Source organism: Alligator mississippiensis, chromosome 1 (genome assembly GCF_030867095.1).
Source record: "Alligator mississippiensis isolate rAllMis1 chromosome 1, rAllMis1, whole genome shotgun sequence".
Lineage (NCBI taxonomy): Eukaryota > Metazoa > Chordata > Crocodylia > Alligatoridae > Alligator > Alligator mississippiensis.
Window position 1 is genome coordinate 420,867,655 of NC_081824.1, and position 20,577 is coordinate 420,888,231.

General features: G+C 44.3%; 1 long non-coding RNA gene across 2 annotated transcripts in view; it reads left to right on the forward strand.

Annotated features, from left to right (window-relative positions):
- The first annotated feature begins 8,752 nt into the window (after positions 1 to 8,752).
- The window catches only part of LOC109285886 (uncharacterized), a 125,685-nt gene continuing 113,860 nt past the window's right edge, over positions 8,753 to 20,577 (forward strand). For both annotated transcript variants that reach the window (XR_009455902.1, XR_002093788.2), the window contains exon 1: positions 8,753 to 8,860. This is a non-coding gene — a long non-coding RNA (uncharacterized LOC109285886). The remainder of the gene's footprint in view (positions 8,861 to 20,577) is intronic.

Sequence of the window (20,577 nt, forward strand, 5' to 3'; positions counted from 1 at the left end):
GGCTTAACATTAGGAAAAACTGCTTCACAACTAGGGTGTCCAGGCTGTGGCAGCTCCTTCCAGAGGTGGTGCAATCACTGGAAATCTTCAAGAGGAGACTGGACGGGCACCTTGCTGGGGTCACCTGACCCCAGTTGTCTTTCCTGCTTGGTGCAGGAGGCTGGACCCGATGATCTTCCAAGGTCCCTTCTGGCCTTACAATCTATGATGCTATAGCTCATTATAGTGCTACGTACAATAGTGTATATTTACAGGGTGAAAACAAACATCACCTTTTGTCGACTTTGTGTTCCCATAATTTTTTTAATGGGGACCCAAAGGCCAAGCAAACAGATGTCCATGCCCCTTGTTGTACTACAAATGCCCAAAATTTGTGGCCATGATAAAGGTGGTATTAATTTGTGCCACTACCTTGTGGCAGACATCTATTTGCTTTGCGGAAGGAGAGTTCAGGCAGCTTGGATTTGCCTGCACTCTCCATCTGTCCTTCACAGATGCCCCGAGGGCTTGAGGGTGCCCAATTCTATGCATCCTGGGAACTCCTGTGAAGGACTGGGTCCTTCAAGCCTCAGGAGCACCTGCCTAGTTTTCCCATCTTACAGAGCTGTGCCCTAGGAAATCTCAGTGCCCGTTGCTAAAAACTGGGGAAGCAGGAGTTTCCTGCTTGGGCAGACACACTTCAAGATTCCCTGGTGCATGACTCCATAAGTAGGGAAACCCCACCTTTCCCTCTCCTAGAGACAGGCCCCAGGAACTCCCAGGGCACACAGCACTGGGCCCCTCAAGCCCTGGGAGAACCCATCACCTGTTGTCCCTCAAGATCAACAAGAAGGACAACAGGAGATACGCGTCTTACCCAGTGAAGCAGATCAGCCCTGCCAGGACACATCCTAGCACAATTGATCTGCTTCATCTAGAGACATCTGTTTCTAGCCTCAGAGTAAGAAAAAAACAGTCCCTCTAGCACAGGGATTACTGGGTGAAATCTTGGTTTATGCAGGAGGTCAGACTGCAAGATTATAGTGGTCCACTCTGTCCTTAGAATCTCAAGAATGAAAGACTTGGTTCTCCATTTCTGAAAATCTGGTACATTCCTAGTTCTGAACAAAATGTGGTTTATTTAGTTCATTTAAATGTTGTAAGAGAGAATGGGAATGTAAACTGAAAGTCACACAAAGCCAAACCATCACATTTGAATTCCATCCAAGATGTTGAGTCTAACAATCTACTGCATCAAGTGACACTTTCTAAGTTTTATTTTGCAGTTTAGCGAAGAAATTACAAATGAACCAGATTAAACTGAAAGATACATGTGCTTTATCTTTCCAGAGATTCCACTTTACTGGTAGCTTGCCAGCTTGTGTCAGAAGAAACCAAAGAAATATTAAGAGGGAGCTGGATGGGTACAAGTCAGCAGGCCCAGATGACCTCCATCCACGGCTGCCGGAAAGAATTGGCCAGTGTCATAGCTGAACCGCTGGCACAGCTGTTCGAGCACTCATGGTGCTCCGTGCAGGTCCCTGAGGACTGGAGAAGGGCCATTGTGGTGCCCATTTTCAAGAAAGGGAGAAGGGGGTCCCACAGGGTTCAGTCCTTGGACCAATATTATTAAATATCTTCATCAGCGATTTGGACGAGGGCATGGAGAGCACCCTCTCCAAGTTCGCTGATGATACCAAGTTATGGGGCAAAGTTGGTACACCGGAGGGCAGGGAGCAGATTTAGGCTGACCTGGACAGGTTGGATTAATGGGCAGAGAGAAATAGGATGCAATTTAATAAAGATAAATGTAAGGTACTCCACCTGGGAAGGAGGAACCCCCAGCACACTTATAGGTTGGGGAGTGTCCTTCTCAGTAGCTTGGAGGCAGAGAGGGATCTTGGAGTCATAATTGACTCCAAGATGAACATGAGCTGGCAGTGTAATGAGGCCATCAACAAGGCCAATCGCACCTTGTCATGCATTAGCAGGTGCATGACTAATAGAACAAAGGAGGTGATGCTCCCCCTCTATGCGGCACTGGTCAGGCCGCAGTTGGAGTACTGTGTCCAGTTTTGGGCGCCACACTTCAAAAGGGGCGCGGGGAATCTCGAGAGGGTCCAGAGGAGGGCCACTCGCATGATTAGTGGCCTTCGTGATAGACCCTACGGGGGGAGGTTGAGAGAGCTGAATCTCTTCAGCCTTCACAAGACACGGCTGAGGGGAGATCTTGTGGCCACGTATAAATTTATTAGGGAAGGTCAACGGGGAATAGGGGAAGCGCTGTTTACTAAGACGCCCCAGGGAGTGACTAGGAATAACGGGTGTAAACTAGTTGAGAGTGGATTTAGGTTAGATATTAGGAAGAAATTTTTCACAGTAAGGGTGGCCAGGATCTGGAATGGGCTTCCAGGAGAGGTGGTGCTATCACCTAGCTTGGAGGTCTTCGAGAGGAGGCTAGATAGTCACCTGGCTGGGGTCATCTGACCTCGGTCCTCTTTCCTGCCAGGGGCAGGGGGTCGGACACCATGATCCATTGTGGTCCCTTCCGACTCCATAATCTATAAGAGATTCTCAAGCTCGGTTCATAGTGCTTGAGCTAGGATTGCTCAGTGGTCTGAAAAGCATTTGGAGTCCTAGAATACTTTAGCATAATACACTGAGCTACTTTGTAGAGAACTTGTTTAAAGTAGCAAGCCACTATAAAAAGATTGAACTACTGTATCTTGTAGTAAAAATCCAAAATGAATGGTATTCATTTTACATTACTGCAAGTTAAGCCACATATGGTGGGCACAGTTGGCAGCCTGGATATTGCCTAGCATTTACAGTAGTTGGCTACTTCTGCAGGCCCAGAGGCTACATGCTTTACTCTTCCCAGCCACATCTGCTGCTGAATCATTATACAGACTCTGCTGCACAGCAGAGACAGGGGTTAAGAAGCTTGATTGACTAATTATATCTGCCTATGCATTGAAAAAACAAAGTAAGAAGCCTTAATGAGGTGTAAACAGATGCATGCTTAGTGTATCTCATTTAGTAACACAGTATCAAGTCTTAATAAGTTGTGAACATCTGCTCTGGTATTAATTAGTTCCTTGTTTAATTTGGTTTAAGCCCTGCCTTTAATATAGAAGTCATTAACAAATGGCCTGCTCCATTTGCATGATTTAAATGGCTGCCTCCATTACTAGGGGACATTTCCATAATTAACACATCACATTAAGACTCTTAGCTTCTCACAGAAACAGAAAGCTAAGGGTAAATTCCAGATTGCTCTTTTACTTGCCTTCAATTTAGGCTTTGGGATGCTTAAAAGTTAGGTACATGGACCCAGTGGGGTGATTCACAGAAATGGGGCTAGATGCCTTGTCAGTAAGCGCAAAAGTGATTCAGAAGCCTGAACACTGAGAAAGGAGCTGCCTAATAGTAGCCAATAGGAAACCCTCCTTGGACCTAGGACGCTTCACCCCTCTCTAATCTGAATGCCTTACACTTTAAAATACAGAATTAAGCTCTCTTTCTTGCTTTCCTTCTTTCTCAAGACTCCTGCCTTCTTGGCTGCCCAGTGGCCCAGCTTCAACAAAGAGATAGTGATGCCTCCAGCCAGACTGTTCTATATGTCCTGGCATTTAGAGCACTCTCTCGGAAAGTAGTAGTAGACATGGCTTTGGATCCCTTTAGACCAAGGCAAGCCTAGAATGCAGGTCTCATGTTTCTTTGATGCGTACTGTAACTATTACAGAAAAGGCCATAGTCACTGCCACAGTTACCATTAAGAGTAGATACCTACATTCACAAGAGGTATGGAGCAAGTGAAGGCACCTAATCCCTGGAGAGAGGCTGGAGTTCAAAATCACTCATGGCTAGCTCTTGATACCCTCTCTCTGAATCATTCTTTGGAGGTGCCTAACTTGGCCTACTGACTGACTAAAAAGTCATGGTACCTAGACCTATTTTTTGGAATCTTGTTCCTGGAGCCAGGTGCCTAATTTTTAAGTGTGGCATAGCCTAAATTTGAGAGAGCTGATGAACATTCTGAATTTTATCTCTAGCATGTGCAGAAGTCATGGGAACCTTCAGGACCAAAATGTAGGTACCTATTGAATTTAAGCACCCATTGAAATGAGGATGTATTGGATTGCTTTTTATGATGTCAGTACCTACATCCAATTTAGGTGCCTAGTTTACCAATCTAGACCTGCCTCTAATTTTCTAAGTAAAAAAAACAAACACTTTTGTAACTTTGGTCCAGATCCTCAAAATTATTTAGGCTCCTGTCAAGAGTGGCCTCAGCTAGGTGGCCCACCAGCTCACATCCCAGCTGACCACTGTTGCAAACCACTCAAAGGTCTCCAAGTATGCCTCAGGGTCATCTTCTTTCACCATTCAAGGCATAGTAAAGCCTTTTCAGCTGCTGCCTACAGCCATCTGAGTCTTTGCCAGCTGCTTGGCCATGCCCTGTTGTCAGGAAAACAGGACACCATGTGCCTTCATTTCCCTGGATGTGGCCTGCATCGGTTCCTGCAGTAACTGGAGAATAATGCCCTGCATATGCTGCCAATTTTCATCAGGATGCATGGCTCCTACCCCCTCCATGGTGGACTTGACCATGATCTGGGTCTGGGGATATTGCACCATTCGCTGGTTCCCGGACAACGCACCAGTTGTGGCAGGCTTGTGCCCTACCACCTGGGGAAGGTTGAGCTACTCTTGAGCCTACTCACCCACCATGACTTTGGGAGGTGACTTTCACCTCTGTAATGATGTTAAAGTGCTCTTACTGGTTCCAAGGCTTCTCTCTTGTGAGTCTTCTTTGGGGCTTCTCCTTCCCTACACCCCACCCCTTTCCACTCAGTTGTTCTTGCAGATTACAGGCTGTGCCTGGGTGTCCATTGGAGGTGGTTCAGTGCATAACTTATACAATGTCCGGTATCATGGCCACTTGCTGTGCTCTACTGAAGAAAAAGGCTAAACACAAAAGAAACAGGGCAACTCAATTCTGGCTCAAGCTGAGTGGGGGGCAGGGCACCATTGCCCCATGCTGAGCTGCTCATTCCCAAGCATTGGAGCATAGGGTTCAGCTTCCTGGACCCCTCACTCCTCTTTCCCTATGGCATACCCTTTTCCTTGGGGCTCTTTACTAGTGCCTCATACCCAGATGTCTCTGAGGCTTCCCATGCTCTCTGCCAGGCTTGCTCATGGCTGGATGCAGTAGGTCCCCTGATGGTGCACTCTGAGTGCATGGTTGGTTGCTGGGTGGATAGGGCGCTGTGGCCCATGCCTCAGGGGTTCTTCCTTGCAAGCCTACCAGTCCACTCTCTCCCATCCCCACTGGACCAAAATGATGTCATAGATTCATAGATGTGAGGATCAGAAGGGACCTCAGTAGGCCATTGAGTCCAACCCCCTGCCCTGGGCAGGAAAGAGTGCTAGGGTAAACCCAGCTAGGTGCTTGTCCAATCTCCTTGTCAGCTCTGGCCTGATGGGGGCTTCCTGGTCCAGTAGTCCCACTGCAGGATGCCCCACCCCAGTGCGGGGTTTGGACTGTGGATGTGCCCCAGGGGTTGGGCCCAGCTTGCTCCAGGCAGCCTTGGGTCTGGGACTTGAATATTCCCCTGGTTCAACTCATTCTTGGCTCAGATGAGCCTGAGCCAGGTTCCCTGGCTTGCTAGTCAGCATTGTAAGCAGTGGCAGAGGTGGCACAAGTAGTGGCAGTGGCAGCAGTAGTGGCATTGGCTGCAGCAGCAGTGGCAGTGGTGGTGAGAGCAGGGGAGGCAGTGGATGCATTCTGCTCTACTCCCAGATCCTGGGCTGCTCTTTAATGCAAGGCTGCTGTGTTGTGCCCCAATTGGGGCCCAGCTCATCTGGCCATGTGGCAGCAGCTGCACCAGGCATGTCCCAGCCACACTCCTACATCCATGGGCAACAGGTGCCACCTTAGTCAGGGGGACATATGACAGGGGGGCAAGGTCCCACCACACCCAATATTGCTGACCGGGAAGGGGGTCTCCCCATAGGAAAACTCGCCAACCGGAAAGCACTGTGGCGCTCCTGGAAGTGGGTGCAGCACTACATCTGGTGCTCCCACTCCCCACCTGGCACTCACAGGGGGAGCACTGGCACTCCTGCCTGCCCCCCCTGCCCATTGCCTAAGCGGGGAGCGCAGCAAGTCAGGGGGTGCACCAGCTCTCTCCCTGTGCACCCCCTACATGTTGCCACTGCCTACATCCCACTAAAATTGATGGGATTTATCTGTTTCAAAATACTTTGGGGATCTGTACTTTTGTAACTATGACTATTAATCTCATGAGCTCTAGCCAAATCTTTGAAGTCCTTACTGCTCCTCATTCTGGCCTTTGGATTTTAGTGATATTTAGTGATGTTTACTGACTACCAGTGTTAGTCACAAACACACCATTACAAATTAAGAACTCATTAAAGGGCTCACTTTACTTGGATACTGAATGGGGGCACACCTACTCTTTAACAATCAACTAAAATAATGAATGATGATACTTCATGCTTGTAGTAATTCTTTTTCAGCCCATTGAACTCTGAATTTGCATCAGAAAAGTTATAGGCTGATGCACCAAATGAAGATAATAGTTGATTTAGAAGTGGGATCCTGAACTTATAAACAATAATTAGTTAATCAAGTGAAGGCTTTTTCTGACATCTAAAGACATTGGATTTTTTTTACACCCACCTGTTTTGCAGTGGAAACATTGGCTCAGATGGCAATATAATATACCTTCCATTGTATATGAAGTATAACCATCCGAAGAAATGGGGAGTACATTTGAACAAGCTGTCTGAGCACCCAAGAAACCTACTGTAAAGAATAGGATGGGACCGAAAGATTTCTCCCCATATTCTCCCCTGCAGGGATTTCTCCCCACTTAAGTGCCCATATTCTGCTCCAATTCAGTGGGATTTGGGTGCCAAAATTCCTTTGAAAATTCCGACTGCACTCTTTTATCAAATTAAATAATTTTTACGCCAAGATCTTTTATAGGTGCTCCAATAGGGACTTACGGTGAGATTGCACATTACAATCATGTTAAGAGCACTTAAAACTTGAATGATTGCACATTGTTAACAAGTGCTAAGTGCCCTCTAGACAACTTAAAGTTATACCACTTTGGGTGAGAATGACCTTTTAGCTGTGCTATCTAGCTTGAGTTAAGTTAACTTCTAGGTGTTCACCTGAGATTAAACCACCATTTTGCAGTCTTCCAGTATCCCAGAAGGCACTACTCCCAGGTGGCCTACCTATCATTTAGGATTATATGACCCTGGACTGACATCTAGGAACAGCTAGAGAGAGGGAGGGAAAAGGGATGTGGGGGCAGGAGGCATTGGGAAGATAAAAGAAGGGCAGGATTGGAGGGGGTAAGAGGGAAGGGGAAGTGGGTGAGTCAGGAGCTGCTGGGCTGCTGCCTTCTCTGCCTCCTGACCCCCAAATAGCCCCCTCTATTCCGAGATTGCTCCCCTGCCACCCCAATCACTCCTGTCCCATTGGCCCCTCCACCTCTGGATCATTTCTCTGCCATCCTGATCCACCCAAGACTGGCAGAGGTGCTGTTGGTAAAGTTCTCCCTTCCTGGGGTACTTGCAGACTACGCCAACCCTGCACACCCAGATCCAGCTCTACCAGGCCAAACAACTGAAGGGAAGGTTGTGGGGGAGGGAGAGGGAGAAGCTGCCAGACAGCTGTGGAACCTGGTGGGGCTGGATACAGGTATGTGGGGGAAGCACTGGCTGCAGGAACCCCAAGAGCAGCTAGGAAGGGGGATCCCCCCTCCCACTGCTGTTCTTGAGTTGATTGGTATGGCAGGGCAGCAATTCAGAGGTAAAGGGACCAAAACAAAGTAAAGGGGGATTTAGGGGCTCATGGGAGTAACAGTGTGATTTGGGGGTGGAGGGAGCAATGCAATGGGTACAGGGGGCCCTTTCCACCCTCCTATACTGTGGCTAAGGAGCTGGCAAGCAGGTATGGAGCAGACTTGCATTGCCCCTGCTTGCCAGCCCTCTAGAGACAGGTTTGAGCAGTGCACATTACAGAGGATGCAACCCCAACCTTGGGACCGGTGGCTAGCATTAGTTAACCTCAACACAGACTACCATTCCTTAGCATTATTCACTGCTAACTCTAATGTGTAATGTCACCATTTTGATCCTAAAAATGCTGAGAACCCAGCAGTTCCCAGTAACTCCAGCTACAAGTGATCAGCTGGGCAACTTTTGAGAAGTACACCGGTATTTGGTACATGCACATCTGATTTGCTTCCTGTCCAAATTATCCTGAGTCCAGGCTCTAGGTCTTGGTTATTTTTTTGCCAGAAATGCGGTGTAAGCATTTATAAATGCCAATAATATTTGTTCAAAGTTTTCTGTAGAGTAATTTATGTACTGGAGCTAGGGCTTATACTGTCAACATGTTGACAACATGGGAAGGGTAGGGGGAATCAAAGGAGCAAAATGAGAGAGACATTGCTAATTATGAGTTTAATATTCAGTGTAGAACTGACAGGATTACCCTGAGCACAGCAGCATGGTAAATGATTATTGCCCAGGTGACTGAGGAGGAGAAACCTTAGTGTAAATGTGAATCAAAAGAAAGAATTATTGACAATGTGATGTAAATCTGTATGGAGAAATCCAATGAACTGGGTAATGATTTCCAGTTATGCTATTAATTATCACCTTCTTCCATACCTGTAAATGTACACTGCGATCGACACTACCCATTAATATTACAGGCTTTTATTTCTTAAGCTATTTTAGTAGCAGGAACTGGAAGAAGAATAGTCTTGTCAGAGAATTAGCCTGGGACTTTTGGGAAGACATTGATTCCACTCCAACAGACGTCCAGAATGTAAGTCCACTTAAATTTGTCTGTCTCAGTTCCCCTTTGTTAAATATGAAGATGGCAGTGCTCCCCTTCCTCCCATGCAGTTTACATTAACAGTTTACTGTCTTTAAATATATGCACTGGCAGTGACAGTACTGAGGTTAGCCATGTTAGTCTGAAGTCAGGGTAGGACAGCACCTCAGAGACTAACTGGTTCAGAGAGCCATGAACTTTTGTAGGACACAGCCTGGCTCATTCATAGCATCTAATGAAGTAGGCTGTGTCCTACAAAAGCTCATGCCTGTTTTGAACCAGTTAGTCTTTGGGGGCATTTATACACATGCTCCAGGAGGCCTGGGGGAGGGGGGGGGGGTGCTTTAACTACAGTGGCTCTGAGAATCACTGTAATTAAAGTGCCTGGAATATCTCGTGTATTAGTGTCCCTGTGCTGAAAAATGGCAACGGGGGCACTTTAACTAAAGCTGGTTAGGCACTGCCCACAACCATTTTTCAGTCAGGGATGCTGATACATGAGATACTGGAGTCTGCTGGAGCATGATAATTACCATGCTCTAGCAGACTGGAGCAGCTACAACACGTGCAATTAATCAAGTCTGCTGTGATTCACTGTAATTACAGTGCATCGAAGCAGCCTCACTGCTCATGTATAGGCACCCTGAGGGGCCACCCTGTTCTGCCTTCTGCCAGTGATAGTACTGAGAGAGAATGCCGGAAGGGGGAATGCTATATCGCTCACAAGAATATTAAGAGTCAGCACAGATGTATGCACTATTTTGAGATCTGCAAGTGCTGCATAGGTCTCTTGCTGTCAGGAAGGAAATTTTCACCTATTCCAAAGAAGTATGCTTGAGGAGGAATTCTAAGCTAGTATTAATGAATGTTTTGGATCAGAATTTCCTAGTTCTTCTTTTATGTACTACACTTAGTTGTGAAAAACATGCTCCTGAACAAGATAATACTGGAAAATACTGGAAATTAGTAGTAAATATCTGAATAGCAGCAGTTAGAGAGTCCAGCTTGCTCAATGTGCTACTCCCTGCATGTCTATACGTGCAATTCATTCTCAGCAATAAACTCCATTGCACATTGCTCTGGAGTTTCTTTCTCCTGGCCACACCATTTGAATGTGCACTAAGGATTGCAGCACATTGAACTAGGTCGGAGCAGCCTGGCTGGCAGGGGACCAGGGGGATTAGCTTGCCAGCCCGGGGTTAGTCTGAACCAGCTGCACATGGGCTGGCTGGGGCCCAAAGTTGCTCCAGTGTAGGGCTAGGTGACAGGCAGCCTCCTTACTGAAGCATCCTTGTGCCCCAGTCAATACCTACATGTGCGCTGCCAAGCACAAAACAACAGCAGAGGATAGAAACCTGCTGCAGAGTTTATTAGTTTCCTATAGCCTGATAGGGCCACTTGTATTGACTGGAGATGTTTACTGCAAAGTTAATTAGGCAACTCCTCAGTAAACATCTCATGTAGATGCCCTGCCTGTGGAGCACATGCAATATTACTTTATATTTTTCCTGCCAAAGGCACAAACTGCTATTACTGCATTTCTTCACTTATAATCAAAGATCCTGGTTTTCTCTGATTCAAAAAAATCCCTACTTTTCAGATTAAACAAAAGTAAACCCAAATCCATGTTTTTCCATGATTAAAATGAAACACCACTAATACATTTTGTTACCAAATTTGCCCATTACTTTGGGGTGTGCTCATTTATTAGGGATAGTTTCTAGGGTCTTGGTGATTCTGTCAATGTGCTGCTTGTGTTACTATATGGAGCTGTATTTCTCCCTTCTGCAAGCCCTCACCCCCAGTGGAGCTATCTTGCAGGACTCAATCTCAATGGGACTGGGTTCCTCCAGTCACCAAATCAGTCATACACACAAACACACACAAATTAACGTGGCACGCCTGATCTGGCCGGGCTGATCAGCATGGACAGGCTGACACCCTCATATGCCAAGAATCAGTTCATAAGAGCAACAATAAAATGCAGTCAAACACAAGCACACAGGTGAACAGAATACCTCTGAATCCGGCTGGGTGTCCAGCTGACACCCTCATGGGCCAGCATTCAGTTCATAAGGGCATGTCTGAGTCAAACTGGGTCAATCAGCCTGTACAAGCTGATCCCCTTATGTGTTTCAAACTCAGCACGTCCCAATCTTTGGCCTCTTGATGAGCAAACCCCACAATAATTTAGGCTTCACAGGGATCTTTAGCATAGGTAAAAGAAGCGTTGCTGCAGAGCACAGGAGGAAAAAGAAGCAGAGAAGGAAAAATATACCCAATTACTACCAGTTTGCCTATAAAAGTTATTTATTGCTAAGCATATGAAATATATAATAGTACTAGTAGTAATAGACATGCAAAAGAAAAACAAACACAAACAATGACAATACTACCCTGGTTTCACTAAGTATTTGGGGAAACTTAGCTCAAGCTTAACTGATACAGTTCAGGTTCAGAAGTTTATGCCTAGAAAGAAGAGAGAACGCTGGGAATCTCACCGAGTCCACGGTACCCAGGCTGCAAAGCTGACAGGCACAGTCCTTGAAGAGAGAGACGATCTGTTCTTCCAGCGTCCCAAGAACGACAGGGGATGGTGTCAGCACAGGAGTTTTCTTCTTCTTCTTTCTTTCTCCCTCTTTCCTCCTGCTTCTTCTTTTTCTTTCTCTTTCTCTTCTTTTAAGCACACACACTTACAGATTTTTATACCCTCAGTTCAGTTGCTTTGAAGCACCCTCAGTAGTGTAAATCATTGTCTTTTCTATTGACAAGGGGTTATCTGGTTTGGACCATCTCAGGAAACTGATTGATAATCAGGAAACACTTAAGATTAGGGAGTAACCCAAATACTTGGGAGCCAGCTTGAGATTCCTATGGATGGCAGATATCCTGATGGGATATCTCATGGTTTCTTCAGGAACAATAGATAGCTTGCAGTATCAGGATTTTGGATTTTTACTTGTTGTGCACAAGCCTCAGCTTAGCATGACTTTTCCAGATTTTACTATAGTCTTTTAACAGACTTAAAGCAATTATTGGGGTGCTCATAACCTTTTGTGGAGAGGACTCCCACCAGTCGTCTCGGGAAAGATACGACAACACCTGGGATTAGGGCTCCAGCAGGCTGGATGCTGTGATGAACCCTTAACCATTGTTCAAATGTTGCCCGTACCCCCTCGGACTCGGTCTCTTGCCTCAGCATTCCCTAACCCGGCAACCGAGTTTTAGTCAATCAAGTTTAAATAGGCCTCCCATAGGGGGACCGGGGAATGTACGGCCCGAGATGCCTATTAAACTTAGAGCTGTGTGTGTGTGTCTGGGGGGAGAAAAGTCCTTAGCAAATCCAGATTAGAACTGGTCTGATAAATGCTGAGCTGGGTGTGTGTGAACATGGGTTGATTAACATTGGAAGCACAGATTCCCCATCATGCAGCGCTCTCCTACTTCTCTGGTCCCAGAATTCACTGCAGTCTCTGCTTCAGGCTTTCTGTTTTCCATCTCTCATGTAAATGAATGGTCATCTGGTTCCATCTCGGATGTAAATGAGACCTAGGGCAGTTGTTTCACTCTTATCACCCTTATCTGGAGAGTTTTAGGTGCGTCTCTCACTGCATCTTAATCAGTTTCGTTTATGTAGAGGAGGGGAAGGAGGGGGGGGGCGGGGAGTCCTTTGTGAGTCAGACAGACTGCATCCTGTGCCAGGGTTGCCCAAGAATACAGAGCTGAGGTGTAACAATATTTCTATATTACTGGTGTTTCATTTTAATCACAGAAAAATTTAGATTTCGGGTTGGGTTCTTTTAAATCTGAAAGTTGGAGATTTTTAAAAATCAGAGCAAGCCAGTATTCATAGATTACAAGGCTAGAAGGGACCTCAGAAGATCATTGGATCCAGCCCCCTGGACCAGGCAGGAAAGACAACTGGGGTCAGGTGACCCTGAGAGTGGCCTACAGAATCAAGGGGCTGGTGGGCTTGGGGGTGCTGTGTGGTCCACAGAGGGGGGAGTTGTCTATCTGGGGTGGGGAGAGAGTTCAGGGGGCTAAAAATAGATCAGTTTGGGGGAAAGGTAGGAAAAGCTTAGCCCTGGGGCTAGGGTGAGTGGCTGGGCTTTCCCAGCCCTGGGTTAGCACTCTGAATGTGCGTATACATTCAGTTGGGCTGGTCGAACCATGGCTGATCTAACCTAGTGCACCTCTGAAGTACAATTAAATTAGGTCGAGTTGGTCATTTTTTGAGCAGTCTAACTTTCCTGGAACTTCTGTACAGTTGGTACTTAGATTAACCTAACTAGGGAGCCAAGTGTAAGATCCATACATGGTGGGCAAACTAAGTTAGATCAGATGGCCATTTTTAATGTGCTCTAACTTTTCCCTAACATCCCCAAATGTCCCTACCCACCCTTAGACACTTAGGTCCAGTAATTGCATAACAAGTAAGTTTGGTGCCCGGGCCAAACCCTGCTGGAGAGCAGGGCAAGAGGGGACAGTTCTAAGAACAGGGATGGGAGGGAGCAGACTTCCAGAGCGGGACTGGGTGGGAGGGTTGGAGGGAGTTCCTAAAATAGGGAAGAGTGCGATTCTGAGAGTTGCGGGGAGTGATTCAAAGGGCAGGTTCCAAGAGTGGGCACAGTAGGCAGCGTAGCATTTTACCCATGCTGGAGACTCATAAACAGGCTGTTGCATGCTCTTCCTGTCCCAGCTGTTGCTTTTAAAGCAACAGCAGTAGCTAGTTAGAGACTGTTTTGGAGTTCCTGGTTTGACAATGTCTGAGGGGCTGAGAGGCAATTTCAGCACCCCTCCTTACTTAGTCCCTGGGTCATGTGCCCCTGGCACCCAACCCTAGTTACATTACTGGGGTCCAGATCCTCCAAGATGTTTAAGTCGCTAACTGCCACTCAATTCAATGAGATTTAGGCTTCTAAATGCCTAAATCACTTTTAAAAATGGGATTTGATTCCTTTATCACTTAAGCACTATTGAAAACTTTTCCCCTGGAGAGAACTCCCTGGTGAAATCTTAAAATTAGGCAAAAAAAATACATTCTTGTTACATAAGGTTCTACCTCCTCTCTGGGGTTTTTTCCAAGAGGTGGCAGAGTGGGGAATACATTTTCCAGGGCTAAGCAGATGCTTTGCTAAGTGATGATGGGCAAGCTGGTGAATGAGTCACAAACTAGAGCTTTTGGCTATTTCTGCTTGGCTTCCTGCTTCTTGGTTTTGCCAGTTCTCAGCTGAATAATTTCTTAGCTGAAGCATCCTCTCTATTCTTCATCTCCTAATGAACTGGTAAACTTTGCAGTTATGTTATTGGTAAGAACTTTAAGTATGGTAAAGTACTAAGAGCAAAGCAAGTACTAAGAGCAAAAATCTAATTTGGTCCTCAGAGAGAAGTATTGAAAAACATTGTCCAAAAAAGCAGAAAAGAAACCAATATGAAATTCACTTTTCTGCACATGAGATGGGATCTATGGAGCAATCCTCAGATGGAGAAAAATTCACATTCAGAGGGAAGAGGACAAAGAAAGATTTCCTCCAAAGGCAACTGCTGAAGGATTGACAGATGCCAGATCAATGAAGTAGATAAAACATGACTTTTAGCTGTATTTGATTTGGTACTTGCCTGTTCTTCAGGATTTTTTTTATGGAGAACATCTGAGAAAATACTTGAACTGACTGAGAAACTAAATTCAGATCAGTTTTGCGATTCCTTCAACCCTCAAAGGTTTTCAATAGGTTATAGTGGATATCACACAAAAAAACCCTTTGAAATATTAATTTACACTTTTTAAGTACAGTTGCTTTTGTTGTGTTCACATCCCTTCTCTGCTTGCTTCTTAATAATCTTTCAGCAAATAAGTTTCCTTTCAAGGGTATTCAGTGAAACCATATTTTTTAGATCAATGAGGTAAAATACAAACTTCTGAATCAGCAGTCCAAAGATTCAGGTTTCACTAGGAGTTTGATTCTAAACATTGCATTTGTTCAGACCCCAGTTCAGAAAAACAGTTAAACACATTCAGAACAGCACTTAAAAGCTGCTTTGAATAAAGGAGATTGCCTCAAAAAGGGCTTACTTTACATCTATCCTCAGTATCAGTACTCCATCCATGTAAATCTTATAAATTATGATTACTATATTTTAATCACATAAATAAAACTATATAACACATATTGCATTTGTAATTTCAGTTAAAATGTACCAGTACAGGATTGTGTTTTATTTCCCGTTTCTATAGAGTATTAGGCTAGGGACAGAAATGACACATAAACCAGGATAAGTGACCAGAAACCGGTTCAAATCTGTAACACAACAGATGTTCAGTGCCTATAAACCACTTCCAAAATGGCCAAATTGCTTTAAGATAATCCTGGATGGATGTAGTATCAGACTTAACTGATTAAGGTTAAATCGGTTTATTGAACTTCTATCCTGCATCACCTCCAGATTCAAGTTAACTCACAATCCCACATCCCCAGGATGCTTTACACCTCCCCCACAAACTGCCCTTTGCAGGGTGGGCAGGCTAGACTTGGCCCAAGCTGTCTGCTCCAGGCAATCAGGGAGGCATGTTCTAGTGCCCCCCTCGCCCCTCCAGCTTCTGGCCTGGGCTACTTGCAGGTATGTGGCTGCATTTCTGGAAGCAAAAGTGAATATCTGTTTACTTGCTTATTGGTTCAATCTATGCATCTTAGACTAACCTGCAAAGATTGAATAAATTCAGCCTTGGGCTTTTTGATTGTCTGTACTTAGCTTTAGTGAGCAGGCCATTCTTAGGTACATTGCCAGTCAACCACATGCTTTCATAACTGTTCAAGGGGTGGTCATTAGTGTATTTGTTTGGCATTCTGTTGTATAATTCTTTTATCTTGATTTTGCCCCTTTATGTGACTAAAACAGTTTTAAAAGTATTTCATTTTGGCTTTCTAAGATGACCAAATTTTTGCTGGTAATGAACTAGTTCCACTGGCAACAGAAATAAAACAGGCTTTTCGCTGCAGATCCTGAATATATTATTTTCTTATTTTGTCTTAAGCTTTGGAGGATTTGTTTTGTTTAATCTTCAAACAACTTGCTACATTTTTTCCTAAAGGTTTGTTTATTGCTCTTCTCACTGGTCCTGTGAGGATCTGAGAGGTCTTTGTAACAGCAAAAAGTTATCCATTACAAAAGTGTTTTTATTGGTTTTTCACTGAAGCAAAGCCAGTAGTAACTGCTTTGAAATGAACACATTTCTTCAGGGCAATAAAGCCTCATCCCTTTTTTTTTTTTTTTTTTAAGATCATTGCAATGCTGCTACCTTTGGTCATCTCAGATGTACGTGGCACACTAACCTTAAAAACAAAGTTGCAAGGAGAAAGTGCTAGATAAAAGAAATAAAAATTGGTGGCTATTCAAAGAGTGAAATGAATCCTGTGTACAAAGCCAGTAAAAGGCCTCTACAGGACCAGGCTTTACATGGGAGTTAAGTCATTGATAGACTTTGGGCTGCTTCTGAGCACAGGGTGAATCTCACCAAATGACTTAAATCCTGGCATCATTACACTGACCACGTCTACCCAAGATGCTCACTGCACAACTGTTACTGTGCAGTCATTTAGTACTTGTTTATATTTGTATAATACTTGTATTGCCACTGCTGAATGGCTTTTTTGTGACACTGAGTGCACAGTAGCCTGAGACTACTGTGCAGTAGTGTTGTGTCATGGTTTTTGCCGCATGATGCTACTCTGCAGTAGTCTCAGACTACTGTGCAATCAGCATTTCATGTGGACATGGCCACTGAGTGGTACCTTACTAGACAGGGTGGGTCCATTATCCTCCATTGTCAGTTTGCTTTCACTTTAGCCCAGGTTTATTATGAGACAAGCCATATACTTAAGCTCAAGCTATACTTACCACTCTAGTAATAGTTTTCCTGAAAGATATCACTGTGCTGTCCATGCTCATATTCAATCAGAATCAAAATAAAAAAGATTGTTGTCAGCTAGCAGAGAAATGCAACACTATGCAGTGTAAACATATGAAGCTCTCTCCCTCCTCACATACACAACTTATTTTCAATGCAGCATATGTGTAACCTGCTAGAATCATGGTTAATGCATGTTAGGGAGGTGTATAACTTCAGTCAACTTCAAAAAATATGAGTCAAGAAGCAAGGATTTTTTGTGATATATTTTATTGAACCAACTGTATAGTTGGGAGAACGGTTAGACAAGCTTTAGGCATTTCTGCTAATAAGAACTGTGACTACAGTTATACAAATCATGATAAAGTTCATGCTATGTCTAACCCTTGCTATTTTGAGTCAAGAAAATATTTCCCCTTTGTGTTGCTTTTTGCTGAAGCATTTAGTATTTGATGGTGCCTGAGGCTTGAGACCTGATGAGTAAAGACCACTGATCCGACTAGATATGAAACATTTCTACATTCCTAAAATCAGTTATTGAAGAAAATGTTTTAGCTACACATGTTTTAAATATAGAAGAAATAAGAAAATGAATCTGTTGAATTAAAATCTAAGAGCTTGAAACTAAATGTGGGGTGACCCTTAGCAGGCTTCTAGCTATCTTGATGTAATGAGTTATTATGAGAAAAGTGCTCCACTATGATTACTACTGTCACCTTTTTAGCCTCTGATAGTGAAGCAAATAAATGATTTTATCATAGGGTGGCCCTCTCACATTTGCTCATTAAGAAATGATAGATAAGCCTATGCATCATGGGAAGACCACAGCTGCTGCTGTTTCACAGAAAGAAGACCAAATAAAACATTCATTCCCTGCCACTTTGGAGAGCTACTGATAAGATTTATAGTCACCATTAAATTTATGCCTGCCTGGTAATAAAATGAGTCTGGCTTGATTAGCATGCAGAAGTTATATGAAATTTACATTGAGTGTGGCACAACAATGAAATAACCCAGGACCAGCACCTATCTTCTTGAAACAAATTACCTGTTGTAAGTTAGGCTACAGATTTCACCTATCTAAAAACTACCATAACCTTAATCCTCCTCCCACAGTGTTGAGTAGTTAACGAAGCAACGTGATCTCTTTGTAATAGTTTCTCCCTTCCACTGCTCCCCCCTCGCAGTTTCCTTTCCCAGATTGACAGAGTCCAGACTTTGAGCAGGGCTATTTCTGGTCTGTTAAGATCATATCCACCTCGTCTCTGTGAAGTGCTGCCCATGCTGACTCCTGCTCTGTGCATGGCAAATTCCAGAAATGAGGCAATGCAGCTATCTTAGAAGGGCACAAAGCGCATGCTACAGCACTGCTCTGAAGCTTCCCCAGGCATGCTTGTTGATGCATGCTCAGGACTGTTCTAGAACAGCAACATTACCCCACTTCCAAGATTTGGTTCATGCTGAGTGGGAGTGAGTAGGTAGGGTTACCATCCTTGGCCATTTTCAAAGGGCCTAGGCCAAGTTGCAGAAGTGTGGTTAAACAAATGGCCCCAAAGCCTGGTTCTGAGTACCTGTAGATGTGACAACTAGCTTGATCAGCAAAATTAAGGAAGCCATCCATATGTCTAACTAAACTAGTAATGAAATACAATTAAACAAAACACAAGGCCTGAAAGGAGACATTATAAGGGAAGACCATACATTAAATAATCCAAATACACTCCCTCATAGTTTGATCTTAAAATATCAGTAGTTGTGAACAATGTAACCAAATGTATTAGATGTTATTTTTCTATAATTGATACATTTTTGTTAAGATACTTAGATAATTTGTAAAAACCAAACAGCCTTTTCAAAAAAAGACCATAAACTGAGGTAAAGAAGAAACCCTCCCTTTTATTTTCTCAAGCATATAAATCCCAACTAATTGACACCTTCCAGGTCCACAGGAGATCTGGTTCAGTTCAGTTCCTAAACTTTCAGTGAAACAAAGACACAAATAAAACCAATCAAAGATCATGTATATTAGAACCAGCCATCTATAAATATTGGGCATTGGCTGGAGGAAAATTTGGAGAATTCAGCAAATTCAAGAACACCTGATGCCAATCTGCATACCACCCTTCTCTTACCACTTGAGTCTCCCCAGCTGGTAGAAGTGAAAATCTATGTTGTGCTATCACAGGTAGCCATACAGACTTAGAGGTAACTGTTTGGTTTTTGTGTTTTAAAGTGCAAGCAAATAAAAGTTCAGGCTGTAGACCTATTTGTCTTTTTTATCAGTAGCCTACCCGCAAGGTTACCTGTAATCTGGGTAACAGTAGGACATGGTTCTCAGCAGTACTCCCAAACTTCACCCAAGAGTTGTGTAGACAAAAACATGCTATTCCAGCTGTTTGTCTACCTATCCCAGGTGAACTGACTATAGCACTGGTCCTAGGTAGGGTGTCTTTCACTACAGTTCTGTAGCTGGATTGCTGCTACAACCCCAAAATCCTCAGCGCTCTCAGTCTCAGTACTGCATTGGGTTTTCAGTGATGAATCAGTGGCAAACTGTCCCCTAAACTGTCCCTTTGGCCTGAAAATGGCATTCTCCTTCACCTTTTTAGTTTCTCTTGACTAAGTAACCCAGGCTGCAGTGTCTGCAAGGCGACACCTTATTACAGGTGCATTTAGTGCAACTCATTTGTCCTTTCTTACTTAAATGGGGAAATAGGGTCTTTGTACCCCTAAAACTCTAAACAGTAGTTTACCCAAAATGCCCCAAACTGGCACAAATGATTAAATATAAACAGAGCCTGGTCCATTGATTCAGTTCCTCTTACTCCCTCACTTCCACTCTGGGGTCTAGGTCTTATCTGGAGTTCTCAAAACTCACCGGGCTGTTCTTCCTGTTCACCAACAAGAGCCAGGAGGAAGATCTCCAATCTCTAAGGCTTCAAGCCATGGGGCCTTGCATTAGTCAATGCAACTTTATGGAAAATCTAGTTTATTGGACACACCTAAGTTCTTCTTGGATAGGAATATATGTTTGGCTGAGAAAGCTTACTGCAAAGATGTAATATTTAATAAGTGTCAATTATCCAAACCTCTTTTATCCAAATTGTTCATTTGATCTGAGTATTCTGTCTATCTGTGTGACTTGGGGTATGAGTGAGACCAATGGCAACTAAAAGAAAGACAACTGTTTTAATGATCAAGAAAAAACTGAAATAATCAACAAACTGAAAACAGATAAATTTGTTATCAACTTTCCTTTAGAGAATAGTGCCAGGGTGTGCTCATTTAACATGTGTTTCATTAACAGAACAATTTGATTTTGCAAATGAGTTTGGGTCCCAACTGTAACAGGGATACCTATTACAGTAAAATCTGAGTTATCTGGCACCTTACAAGCCAGCGAACTCTGTTAACCGGCATGCTGGCTTGTAAGGGTTTGTAAAGGAAAAGTGAAACTGGAAGTGCCCACCGTGGCACTTCCAGCTTCGCGGGTCCCCTGCGGCCCTGGGGAAAGCAGCCTGTGCTGCCAAACCCCCATGGCCCGAGGCATAGCAGCCTGCACAGGTCCCCCCTCCCTGTCCCTTGGGGCCCACAGGGACCACGGAAGGGGTGGCGATGTGGCAGGAGGGGCATCAATGCAGTGGGAGGCGCGGTGACACCACAGACGCGGCAGGACAGCAATGGCCCAAACAAGCAAAGACGCCTATTTGGGTCGCTCAGTTAACCAGCATATTTTGTTATCCAGCACCCTCCATTCCCCGTGGGTACCAGATAACAAAGCTTTTACTGTACTAGGAAAGTG